The 13,060-nt window shown below is 43.2% G+C and overlaps 1 protein-coding gene across 2 annotated transcripts in view; it reads left to right on the plus strand.

Annotated features, from left to right (window-relative positions):
• The window catches only part of SNX8 (sorting nexin 8), a 33,230-nt gene that overhangs the window by 1,988 nt on the left and 18,182 nt on the right, over positions 1-13,060 (plus strand). The gene's annotated exons all lie outside the window — the stretch shown is intronic.

Raw genomic sequence — 13,060 nt, forward strand, 5'->3', positions numbered from 1 at the left:
GCTCCCTTGGGTGGTGGTATGGAAGACAGACCCTGACACCCCTACCCCTCTAGACCCAAGGGAGCCGGGCACCGGAGGAGGGGTGTCAGGGTCTGTCTTCCCCACCACCACCCAAGGGAGCTGGGCGCAGGAGGAGGGGGTGTCAGGGTCTGTCTCTCTCTTCCTCTGGCGCCCAGCTCCCTTGGGTCAAGGAGGGAAGAGAGACAGACCCTGACACCCCCTCCTCCTGCGCCCAGCTCCCTTGGGTGGTGGTGGGGAAGACAGACCCTGACACCCCTCCTCCGGTGCCCGGCTCCCTTGGGTCTAGAGGGGTAGGGGTGTCAGGGTCTGTCTTCCATACCACCACCCAAGGGAGCTGGGCGCAGGAGGAGGGGGTGTCGGGGTCTGTCTTCCCCACCACCAACTAAGAGAGCAGGGTGCAGGAGGATAGCATGTGTCAGGGCTGTCTCGGCACCTCTTCCCCCACTGAAGGGTTCTGGGCAGGGGAGGATGGGGTGTCAGGGTCTTTCTTCCCCCCACTCAAGGGAGCTGGGCGCAGGGGGAGGGGGTGTCGGGGTCTTTTTCCCCAGGTTTCCAATTAGGCACAGTAGGCATGCGCTAAGGTCACTGGCATTTTAGGGGTGCCTTACCTCTCTCAAACTGTGTGCAAGAAGACGATCAGCTGGGGGATGACAATGCTGAAGATGCTGTGCTAAGGGGCATGCAAGGTGTAAATCTGGCCCTGTCTCTTCCCCACCCAAGGGAGCCGGATAGAGGAGGAGGGAGTGTCAGGGCTGTCTCTTCCTTCTCTCCACCAACTGGGAGATGGACATAGGTGGTGGCAGGTTTCAGGGCTGTCTTTCTCTTTCAGTTTAACTGGGAGCATCAGGGATGCCTTGCTCCTCCCCACCTTGCCAGATGAGTTAGGCAGGGGAGGGTGTTTGTCAGGGCTGCCTTCTCCCCTGCCCTCACCCCTGACAAAATGCTGAGGAGGAGGCATGTAAGAGCTGCCTCTCACTCAGGAGAGCTGGGCGAGGGCCATGTGGTGGCATGTACCAGGGCTGCCCCACTCCACCCATTTCCAAAGAGAACTAGACTCACAGAGATGCCTCAGCCAGTTCCATTCCCCAGGGACTTGGGCTGAGGGGTATTGATGTGCCCTCCCCATATTTCGGTGATGACCAAGCCACAAAGAGGCAAACTGACTTGCCCAGTGGCTCTGTGGATCATGGGCTCTGTTAGTACCTGGTTTACTGAACTAGTCTTTCCAAGGTTTTGACCTCAGGTATGAATCGAGTCCATTCTCATCTTGTGTTTAACCTGCCTCCTTGTGTAGGGAGAGAGCTAGTAGTGAACTCATGTATCTTGGCTGAGGTTGGTGCCTGCCTGTAAGGGAAGCTGTTACCACTGGAGGGTAGAGAGAGTTAATGGATGGCAAAATCAAATGTTTTTTATACTGAATGAATTGTGAACAAGATTGCAGTATGTTCAGGGCACTATTTGCATTTGTTAAAGATGTGGATACATTTTTAATGGTTCTCTTCTCCATAATTTAATCTGAAAACTGAATAGTCTAGCAAACTGTGAAACACTCTCACTGGGAGTTATAGAGCGGACACTTCCATAGCTGCTAAAATGAATACTTATTAGTGTTTTGTTTTACTTTGGCTATGTAAGTGGATTCTGTGACACTTTAAACACTTGGTGAAATTTATGATGCAGTCTGCTAGGTACTGTCATCATAGACAGTCTGGGCAGACTCTCCACGATGTGGAACATTTCTCCTTTCCCAATTGACGCAAGCCAAAAATAAATCCTAACTTGAAAAAGACATTCAGCTGCATTTTCTTAAAACTTCAGCATTGGGAGCTGCTCTTAAGATCATGACCTTGGGTGAAACTTGCAGCACTTTCTGCCAGTGTTGGTTATGCAATGAGAAAGGGAGGGAGCTTCTGATGTGTCTTATTTATTTTTAATATATGTTTTTTTAATTCACTAGTCTCCTGGTAATTAAAGATGGGGGGGGAGGGACAGTGGTATGATCATCTCCATCTCTCTGAAAGGCAGGGTACGCCCCCCTGAAAGCTGATCTATTGGATATTAATCAGATATCAATTGCAGAAGGACACTTTTCTGCCAATTTTATCTTTGAGGGAGGAAAGAGAGATACAGTTAATTACAGCAGCTTCAGACAGCTGATCACTAATTATTGTTCTGTGGGTAGTGTTTTGTGTCCGCTTGACAACACGCAAAGGTAGAGTTAACAAAAAGTAAGTAGGTTTTATGCATGAAAGAAATAATAAGTTTGGTAGGATTGCTTCCAGCATCAGGTATGTGCGTCCTTTTGTTAACCCTACAGATATGGGGTTACTGCATTTCTCCCCCTTGCTCATGTTTGTAAAATAAATCTGGGCTGTTGCTGCCAAGGATCAGTGTAAGAGATTAGAAGAAGTGTCTGTGTGAGATGGTGTTCTATAGTACCAGAGAGCAGGCTTGGTTAGCTGTGTCTATTGTGAAAAGTTCTGATCTGGCTGCTTTAGGAGGCTTATAATGATGAAACAGTGATGGGGTTTTGGCATAGCCTGTTTCTAATCTGATTTTCTGTCTAGTACTTCTGTAACTGACTGACTTGCTCATCTTCATTGGTCTTACTTTGAAAAATATTGTATTGTAAACTGTGGGAGTGAATCCTTATTGGGTTTTAGTGAAGGAAGCCTTGGCTGTGGAAGGGAGGGTAGACTGGATGAACTTGCAAGGTTACTTTTATCTCTAGCATTGTGGTGTGGGTTTTATGGTCCCTGTTTTAGTCTGAGACGGTTGAGCTCCTCTTCCGTAAACCACCACAGTTTACATGGCTGCTTATGCTCTAGGAAGGCCAAAGTCTTCTCTTCTCTACAATAGTGAGGCTTCAGACCGGCTATTGATGGATTTTCTGTAGTGGGACAGGTGGACTACTAATCTATTTGCCTTTCTTTGTCCCTAGAATGAAAGGTACTTTTTAACAGAATCTAATTATAGAAGGTTAAAAAGTAACATATTATTGATGCAGTCACTCTTTCAGAAAATAGCTGGCACTAGTAAATAAACTTTTTGGTTGTTTATGCCTGTACTGCAGCTGTTTGGAGCTGATGATTATTATGGCTAGTCCTGAAAGCCAAGTGCACTGCTAATTCCAGCTGTTTATTTTTCTCTAGTGGTAAATCTTTAACTGTCTGTGCAGACCTTGTGCACCAGAGAGGAGAGAATTGTACTGGTTGCAGGCAAGTGGAATTTGCAGTCCCACCTCCCCCTGAAGCTTTCAGTTCTGAACATAAGGTCTGTAAATGCATTGGCTAGGAATTCTACTCTTCAATAATATTTGGAAGGGAGATGAGAGATTGGTTTAATTGGTGTTGTCACCAAACTGGTCTTTTGCCAATGCATTTGTTTTACTGCATGATAAATCTATAGTTAAAATACTTTTCCCTAGTTTTCCTCTTAGATAGCTGCTTCATGTGCAAGGGAGGAAAAAAATGATAGAGCAGGATAGTTGTTTCCTTTGGATGAGGTTCTTCAGGCCTGAGTAAATAAGGCAGGGGGACTGCAGAAGCTTAACAGTTTCTAACGTTAGAACTTCTCATGAAATGTACCTAATGCAGTTTCATCTTGCTGGGGGATTCTAGCAAGGCTGCTGTGGCTGGTGACTTCCTGAAAACCATCTTCAAACAGGAAAGTCTTTTGGACAGCAGTTACACGCCTAGTCATTAAGCTCAGGTTATCTTTTGAGTTTAGGGGGCTAAGCTTTGTTTCAGTTACTGTTTCCTTTTTATCTCTTGTCACACCCGTATGTTAAGAGCAACAGTTTATTGATCTTGAATTGAGGATTGAAATCTGCACTGGCCATGACTTTGCTCTCTCTGTAGTCAGTGCGAATATTCCTCAATGGATTTTTTCCTATAATCCTGCTATTTCTCCAGTTTGAAGCTGTATCTCACTTAATTATTATTATTATTTGGATTATTGTAGCTGCACATTGGGACTGTGATCTTCTGCCTAGTTTGTGGATGGCATGTGCTCTGTGTACAGTATAAGGACTCCTTGTCTTATCGAGACTTGGAAAATCACTTGGCGAACAAGTAGCATGGTTGACACAAGGCTGGGACTCAGGAGGCTTGGGATCAATTCCTTCTTCTCACACACAATCACTGTGTGAGATTAGACAAATAATTTAATTTGGACACAGGTTTCCCTTCTGTAAAATGGTGATAATGATACTTATCTTTTTTTGTGAAGCATTTTGAAGTCTGTGACTGAAAGGTGCTGTAGAAATGCTAATTGTCATTATTTTATTAAACAGTCTTCAGGTAACATAGTACTCGAATGTTTTGAGTGGTGCCATTAACTCCCTGCCTGATCCACAGAATCAGAAGTGAAGGCTGGAGCAGCCCTTGCAAGTGCTGAAGCTCCAAGACACATGCTTGAGACTAAAAGATCGTCACCAGGAATGCTTGGGTTGGACAGACATGAAAAGTGAAGAGCAAGATCTTTCTAGTCCCCACATCATAATGCTTTGTAATGATCTATTATGGAATTGAATAGGTGTCCTTTTTGGGTGTGTGGAAGGCCGGTGTGGGGTGGAGGTTGCAGGCAGCTGTATGTTGGCAAGAAGGGAGGAGCAAATATAGTATAATTCACGAGCCCTCAGCTAACAGAAGTTACAGCTGAAGGGAAACCTAATGGATAGCTTACTTTGAACCTGGTCAGAAGAATGCCTTCTCTTTCATGTTGAACACAGACCTGCATAGTAAATAGAAGACTCTCCTGGACAAAGTGGACTGGATTCTCCTGGGTCTTGCCCTGGTAGATCAGATGAATTTACAGGAGATTTAAAAACAAGAAAAACTCTTTACAGCTGAGTATCAAAAGCATCCTAGGCCCCATGATGGGGAAAGGAAGGGCTTCCTTACAACACACTTTTAGAGTTACTGTTTTCTCTTTGAGATTTCAAACTATGCAAGACCTTTCAACATAAGATGAGGGAAGGTAAACAAATTGAATTTTCAGTTGGGGGACAAGCCAGATGTTCAAGAAAGGTTGGTATGGACAAGAAAAGCGGGGAATTAAGAGATGAGGGGATTGAGGGGGTTAACTGATATAGTAAATAGATTATATGTTTAATCTGTAACTCCTGAGGTTTTGGTGGAAGGGAAAGGGAAATGCTGATGAATGATACTTATGTTATTGTTTCAATGCTCCTGGCTCAGAAATGTAACTGAAACATCTATTTTTGCCAAGGGGAAATCTGAGGTCTCCCAAAGCATAAATGTACAGCTCTGGCTTCCCTCTTTTGAGATGTGAAGCCACCTCTTCTCCCTGAGGCTCTGACCTGTGATAGTGATGAGGAAATTTCAGCTTCCCTTCCTGAAGGGTTAGCTTTGTTGCTTCCAGAACATTTTTTGTCTTCTTGTAGGAAATCTGCTGTTGCTAACATAATAACTACTATGGCACCTTATACTGGATGCCTGAGCCCTTTAAAACCATCAATTAATTCAGCCTCAAAACCCACTAGTGAGGTAGGGAGTTGTTAGTTTTTATCCATCTGTAAAATGGGGATAATAAAGTTTGGAGAGCTTGACTTGACAGAACTTGACCAGGAATAAAACTTCTACCCCTTGATTCTATGTCCTGTGCCTTAACCACTAGACCAGGGATTGTCAGCCTTTGGCACCAGGCCCGTCATGGAAATCTGCTGCAGGCTGGGACTGTTTGTTTACCTGCAGCACCCGCAGGTTTGGCCGATCGCAGCTCCTGCTGGCCATAGTTCACCATTCCAGGCCATTGGAGGCTGTGAGAAGTGGTGGCCAGCACATCCCTCGGCAGCACATTACCTGCGGACGCTGCAGGTAAACAAACAGTCCTGGCCTGCCAGTGGCTTTCCCTGACGGGCTGTGTGCCAAAGGTTGCCGATCGCTGCACTAGACAGACCTTCCTCTTTTTAAAGTAAATGTGCATACATGCATGCATACAAAATTGATGTAGTGTAGCAAAGAGACCTGTACTGGCAGGTGAAATCTGCACAATATGGACTTGCAGGTCTTGTGATCCTATGGATGACCAGTTATAGAGAGTGCAAACTGAGAGTCTTCCTGTCTTGTTGAACTAGGGGCATGCATGCAGGAATTTATCAATGACTTGCCATTACTGCAATGGATGGATGGTACCCATGTGTCATAAACAGATAGTTAAGGGTTAATGTTCTTTCACCTGCAAAGGGCTTACAAGCAGAGAACTGAAACCTGACCAGAGGACCAATCAGGAAACCGGATTTTTCAAATCTCAAGGAAGGGAAGTTTTGGGTGTGGGTCCTTTGTTCTCTGTCCGTTGCTCTCTAGTCTCTGAGGGGATCACTCTATCTCCAGGCTTTCTAATCTTCTGTTTCCAAGTTGTAAGTACAAAGGTAGAAAGACAATAGGGCTTATAATTGTTTTTTTTTTTTGTATTACATGTGTGTAGTTGCTGGAATGTTTTAAATTGTAATTTCATTTTGGATAAGGAGCCGTTTATCTCATGTTTTTTGCTTTAAATCATACACTGCTATATTGTCACCGGGCTCTCATCGATACGTTGATACAGAGACCATTGGTTAGATGTCGTGTTTTTTCCTGTATCTTTCTATACGAGCCGAAGCTTCCGTTTTTAAGACTGTATGCGGATTTTTTTACCTAGTTGGGGCTCAATAGGGAATAGAGTCGCAGCTCCAGGGAAGCCTTTGGATGGGGTCGTGAGGATGCGATTGCGCCGTTCCAGGATGACTAAGAAGAGCAGTACGGGGAAAGAAAATCTCTTTGTGTTAGAGGTTTAACAAAGCTTGCATTTTGCAGGGACTCTGAGGTGGAGGGTGAGAAGAGACACCTGATCTCTCTCTGGGTTTCGCGTTCCAGGATTGAAGCGGGTGATCTCTCCAGGGTCATCCAGGGACGGTGGAAGCCTGGGAGGAAAGTAAAAGAGAACGTAAGGGGGTGGGGGTTGATTTGCCTTGTTGTGAGACCGGGCGAGTCTACGAGTCTTGGGGTTCCCACAGACGAAGGTTTGGGGAGAACCAGAGCGAGCCAGGCACCTGTGAATCCTGGCTGGTGCAAGCCGCTAATCCAGAATCTAATGTAAGTTAACAGCCTGGCAGGTTCATGCAGGCACCCCATATTTTGGACATAGAGTCAGATATGGGACTTATGCCTGTAACACCATGACTATATTTTAAACTTAAAAATCACCCATATTGCATTCTCTTGACATAAGAGTGCAAAAAGAGCCTGCTTCCTTTGAGTTTTCTAGTAAAGGGGATAGATTGCAGAAGGTAGCTAAATTCCTCTGTTTGTTACTAACACTCTCTTCACTAGTGCTGTCATGAGCATCATACTGTATCTCTCTGTCAATATATACCATCCTATTATTATGACCGTACTACTACGTGGTCTGCTGAATCAAAGGAATGTTTTCACAGGTGTACTGTGCGTTTCTATACAGGCATCATAACAGAAAGGGTTAATAGTATTATTATTCGAAGGGCGGGTATTTTAACTCTCTATCAGTGCTGAATGCAGCATTCTCATACCAGGAATTCACACGCCATTATTACTAGTCTAGCCAGAAACCTGGTTTTGTCCTAGCTGCGTTCTCTGTTGGTCAGTAGAGTGAAAATGTTGAACAGCTTTAGAGTGTGTTTTATTCTTTAGGTTAATACTAATTTTCCCTAGTAGTAGTTTTTTTCCCCCAAAATAGTGGCATGCGCTGTCTGAATTACATGCTTTTGTGTTCTCTGACGTGGCACTTGTTGGAGTGCAGAGAAACACAGTCCACAAGTCGCAGTTAACCTGCTTGGTCACCCCGTTGTATTATATCATGCTGATTTTTTTTGAACAAATTAATTGTAATACAGAGTTAGGACTGTCAGTGAGAAAAAAAAAAAATTAATTGCACTGTTAATAAGAATACCATTATTTAAAGTTTTTGTGGATGTTTTCCCTAACTTTTCAAAATCATTGATTTCAGTACCCACATAGATTAACAGGTGTACAAGTACTTATATTTATATTTTTTTTTAGTATTATTGCACTGTAAAAAAAAAACAAGAGCCAAAGAATAGTATTTATTTCTCTCACCTAGTTCACCAATGAGTACATATGTAGCTATAGTGCAATCTTCTTTATCGAAAGAAGTTTGAACTACAAATGTAGAATTTATGTTACAAAAATAACTGCATTCAAAAATAAAACAATGTAAATTTTAGAGCCTGCAGGTCCACTAGCACGTATACTTCTTGTTCAGCCAATCGCTCAGACAAACAATTGTTAGAAGATTTACAAATGCAGGACAGATTACGGACCCGTGCTTCTGCTTTCTTACAATGCAGCTCTGAAGCGAACGATGGCCATTCTCATGCACTGATGTCGTAGTCGGTATAATGGATATGCTGTGCAGATGCATAAAAGTCATATGTCCCTCTCATGCTTCAACCCCATTCCAGGGGAGATGTCCATGCTGACTCACCCATTCTGGGTTCTGCTTGATAACAATCCAAGCAGTGCAGACTGATGCATGTTCATTTTTGTTATCTGAGTCAGCTGCATCAGCAGAAGGTTGATTTTCCTTTTTGGTGGTTTGGGTTCTGTAGTTTCCTCGGAGTGTTGCTTTTTCTAAGAGTTTCTGAAAACATGCTCCACACCTTGTCCCTCTCAGATTTTGAAGGCACTTTAGATTCTTAAACCTTGGGTGAGTACTGTAGCTATCTTTAGAGAATTTCAGGGAACCTGAGGTACCTTCCTTTGCGTTTTGTACATCTGCAGTGAAAGTTGTTCTAAAATGAAAACGTGCTAGTCATCATCCGAGACTGCATAATACATGAAATATATGGCAGAATGTGGGTAAAATAGAGCAAAGGAACATACTAGTTCTCCCAAGAAGTTCATCACAAATTTAATTAACACTTTTTTTTTTTTTTAACAAGCATATCAGCAGGAACATGTCTTCTGAAGGTGGCTGAAGCATGAAGGGCATATGAATATTTGTAGCAAATCTGGCACATAAATACCTTGCAGTGCCGGCTACAAGTGCCAATGCACATGCCTGTTCTCACTTTCTGGTGACATTGTAAATAGGAAGAGGGCAGCATTATTTCCTATAAATGCAAACAAACTTGTTTGTCTTAGCGATTGGCTGAACAAGAAGTAGGACTAAGTGAAACTGCAGTCTCTGAAGTTTTACATTGTTTTGTTTTTGAGTGCAGTTATGTAACCAAAAAAAATCTACATTTGTAAGTTGCACTTTCACCAGAAGAGATTGCAGTGCAGTATTTGTATGAGATGAATTGAAAAATACTATTTCTTTTGTTTATCATTTTTACAGTGCAAATATTTGTAATAAAAAATAATATACACCAATTTCAATTACAATACAGAATACAATATATATGAAAATGTAGAAAAAACATCCAAAATATTGAATAAATTTCAATTGGTATGCTGTTGTTTAACAGTGCCATTAAAACCGCAATGAACTGTGATTAAAATTTGTAATCATTATTAATTTTTTTAGTTATTGAATGAGTTAACTGCGATTAATCAACAGCCCTAGTTACCACACACACAAATGTGTATTATCATAATTGATGCATGCATGCATAGACATGCATGCATCAACAGTCTTGCAATTTAAACAAGCTACAAAACATTTCAGGAGAGATTGGGTCTGGGGATCATTGATAAGGAGAAGGGATTCTTTGAAGAGGTGGGTGTTAGGCGGGGACTAGGAAAATAAGGGGGTGCTTGATAATAGATGAAGTCAGGAAGAGTATTGCAGGTTTTAGGAGTAGCATGCTAAAATTGTGATGGGTAACACATGTCTGGCAGAGATCCTCAAGATGGGCTTTCATTCTGCATTTTTTTCCCCGAGCGTGCAGTGTGATCGCTAAACCTCATAAGGAATCTAAGGACATTCACATTATTAACCCTTTGGAAGCTGAATAATTTTCATAGGGTTGCTCTGAACATTAATTTGGGTGGATTCATGCCAGCGTTCTGAGGGTAACAGCTAAATGTTGGAGGATTCAAGATTCCTCCTGCCGGTTCTTTTCCCCTGTGGTCCTCAAATTTTGGATGCCTATCTTTCCCCTCCTGTCTGTTTCTAAGGATTGCCATTTCTTGCTGAACCTCTGGTTTGGAGGAGTGCAAGTGTCTTATTGTGGAATTTTTACTTTATTTTATATGTCAGCAAGTAGGGTGATGGGGAGTGAATACTGGCATACAGAGGAGGGGGTTTTACATTAGTGTTGGTTGACCCTGTCCTCTCCGGAAATGGGTGGATCACATTTTAACCAGTCCCTGGTTAGAAGATTGTTTTCCTGTCTTTCTTCCTCTGAACGTGAGTTACTCACATGACAGCACAGAGAACCATGGAGTTCTATGTGAGGTGCTCAGCTAGCCCTGAGTCTACTCGTGAAATAAGTTATTAAACAACCTGAGGGTGGAAAAGGGTACTCTCTGTGAATTGGGTTTAGGTATGAGGTGGGGATAAGATAAGTCCTCTCCACAATGGGATGTTCAGTTGCATGTTTTTATAGATTCACAGATTTTTATTACCAGAAAGGACCATTAGATCATCTAGTCTCATTGCCCTGTGTATCATAGGCTACTAAATTTCAGCCAGTTATCCATGTATTAATTTGTGTTTGGCTAAAGGATATGTTTCAGAAAGGCATCCAATCTCCATCAAGAGATGGAGAATCCACTTACCGTAGGACAAGGGCTGAAATGCTATATTCTGCACCTGGAGACAGTTACTTTAAGCATGCCCTTGCGTGAGGCCTTCTTACTCTGTAATTTGGAACAAGCATTAGGGTATTTCTTATGTAAATGGTGCTGCCTGTGTATACTGCACTGGGAGAACTCTGCCAAATAGAAAACCGGTCTGTGTCCCAGGGAGTTTCCAGGCTAAATGCATGAGAGGGTACAAATCAAGAGAACAAACTCAACCTGTCCCAGTATGGTCACTATTGCTAGAATGCTTCATGGGAATAGGTGGATATTCAGAAGGCTTTTGGTGGTGGTGCTGAGTTTGGTGTGCTTCAGAAGGTTGCTACAGATGTCTGAGGCAGCATGGAAGAAGGCCTGAAGTCAGAAGTGGCTGAAGTTGCTGAAGAGTGGTTAGGAGAGAAGCTTGGATGGCTCAGAGGGCCTGTAGGGTGTGGAAGGAGAAGAAATACCCAGCCTTTTACACTCAAAGAGCTTCTGAAGCTGATCTAACTAGTGATTAGTCCCCTTGATGAGACAGCATCTCTGTGAAAGAAGCTATGGCCCCAAATTGTACACCTCCTAAGAAGGCAACCAAGTCAGTAATTTAAAATCCCTCTTGGTGTTGGATTAGGAAAGGAGAAATCATCTCTTTCAGGGGCTCTTCTGGTTGTAGGAATGTGAATTCTGTGGATTGATTTTAACATTATGGGATGATTTGTGTCTGTTGGGTACTGTTGATTGAAGTGCTGCCCTATCAAAGATGAAGTGGGGGAGGCTTCTTCTACTGCATTAAAGAACCTGCCTTTTACCTCACTACCTTTGTCCTGACCTCACTGTTGTCTGCCTCTCCTTCCCTCTTTCCTAGTCTAGTAGAAGCCTTTGTAGCATCTGTCTCTTGGCTGGAAGGACAGATAAGTTGCAATGTCATCCAGGAGTAAACAATATTAACATGAAATCAGATTGCACTGATTTCTTCCAAATTACTGGCATGTAAATCTTCTAGAAGCTATTATATAGGCAGTTGCCAGGTGATTTGTTATCCTGAGCAATGCTGAGGTTTCAAGGCTCACTTCTTTGAATCACATTAACAGGAATCTGACGACTAACTAGACTTGTGGGGTATGGTCATTTGTCCTGGATTTGGTTTGCTTTATTTAACAAAAGTTAAATATCTGTGGAAAACTGAACAAACTGCCTGATCTCTATGTCCTGAAGCAGTGTGTCAGTGGAATTGCAGATGGACTAGTTTTCTGCTTTATCTGGGCTTACAGCAAACAGGATGTAAAACCTTATCATAAGGACAGGGCTTTCAGGTTAAGCAAAGGAATCTTTGATTCTGCCTTCTATGAATGAATTTCCTTTTCCATACTCTAGTGTTATACCCTATTCTGGGCCCTTCTGTTGAGCTATTGCTTGAAGCCTCTCTTATGTCACTGGAGGATGTTAACATCTATTGATCCTAAACCAGCCAGATCTTTTCTTCTCACAGATGTTTAGCACAGTTCAGCCAGGTGGTCCAGCTCCTGCCTGCTTGGAAGGATAGCATGGTTATAGCTTCCCTTTACAGTGGGATTGGAAACAGGAAAGGAATCTCTTTCCCGTGATCTGGGAAGCACTTATATGAAGTTACCTGTTGCATAGTATGTGTAATTATGCAGTAAAGTCAAGGTGTGTAGCTGAGCTGCAGTATGTCTAGTAAGGGAGTACCCCAGATTATCACCCCCTTTCTGTATTAGGTTGTTCCCTCAGGAAGTGGTCTGTATTTCAGAGCCATTCTGAGTCACTGATAATGTATTGCTTAGAATTGTGGGGGAACCTGTCTGTCCAAGCTGCACAGTGGGTGCTTGATTTCATTGTAAGAAGCCTCACCACCTAGGATGCATGACTCTTGATACGTGAAGTTGGAATCTTATCCAGAGCTTGCTCTGAGTGAAAATTTGCCCAGTTGGCTGCCCTATTCAAGAAGCCTCTTGTCTGGAGCTTCAGTGCATGGAGGTGCTAAAGTTATTAATGGAGCTAATTAATTCACATACGCCACTATACTATCATAGAGATTAATTAAGTTCTGTCAAGTGAAGTGCCTTCTTTCTTTCTAAGGCAGGGACAAGCAAACTTTTTGGCCTGAGGGCCACATCGAGTTTTTCCAAAATTGTCTGGAGGGCTGGTTAGGGGAGGCTGTGTCTCCCCAGACAGCAAGGCGTGGCCCGGCTCCCGCCTCCTATCTGACCCCTGATGGCTCCCCCGGGACTCTTGCCCCATCCAACCACCCCTTCTCCCTGTCCCCTGACCATCCCTGGAATCCCTGCTCCGACTGC

Source organism: Chelonoidis abingdonii, chromosome 9 (assembly GCF_003597395.2).
Source record: "Chelonoidis abingdonii isolate Lonesome George chromosome 9, CheloAbing_2.0, whole genome shotgun sequence".
Taxonomy (NCBI): domain Eukaryota; kingdom Metazoa; phylum Chordata; order Testudines; family Testudinidae; genus Chelonoidis; species Chelonoidis abingdonii.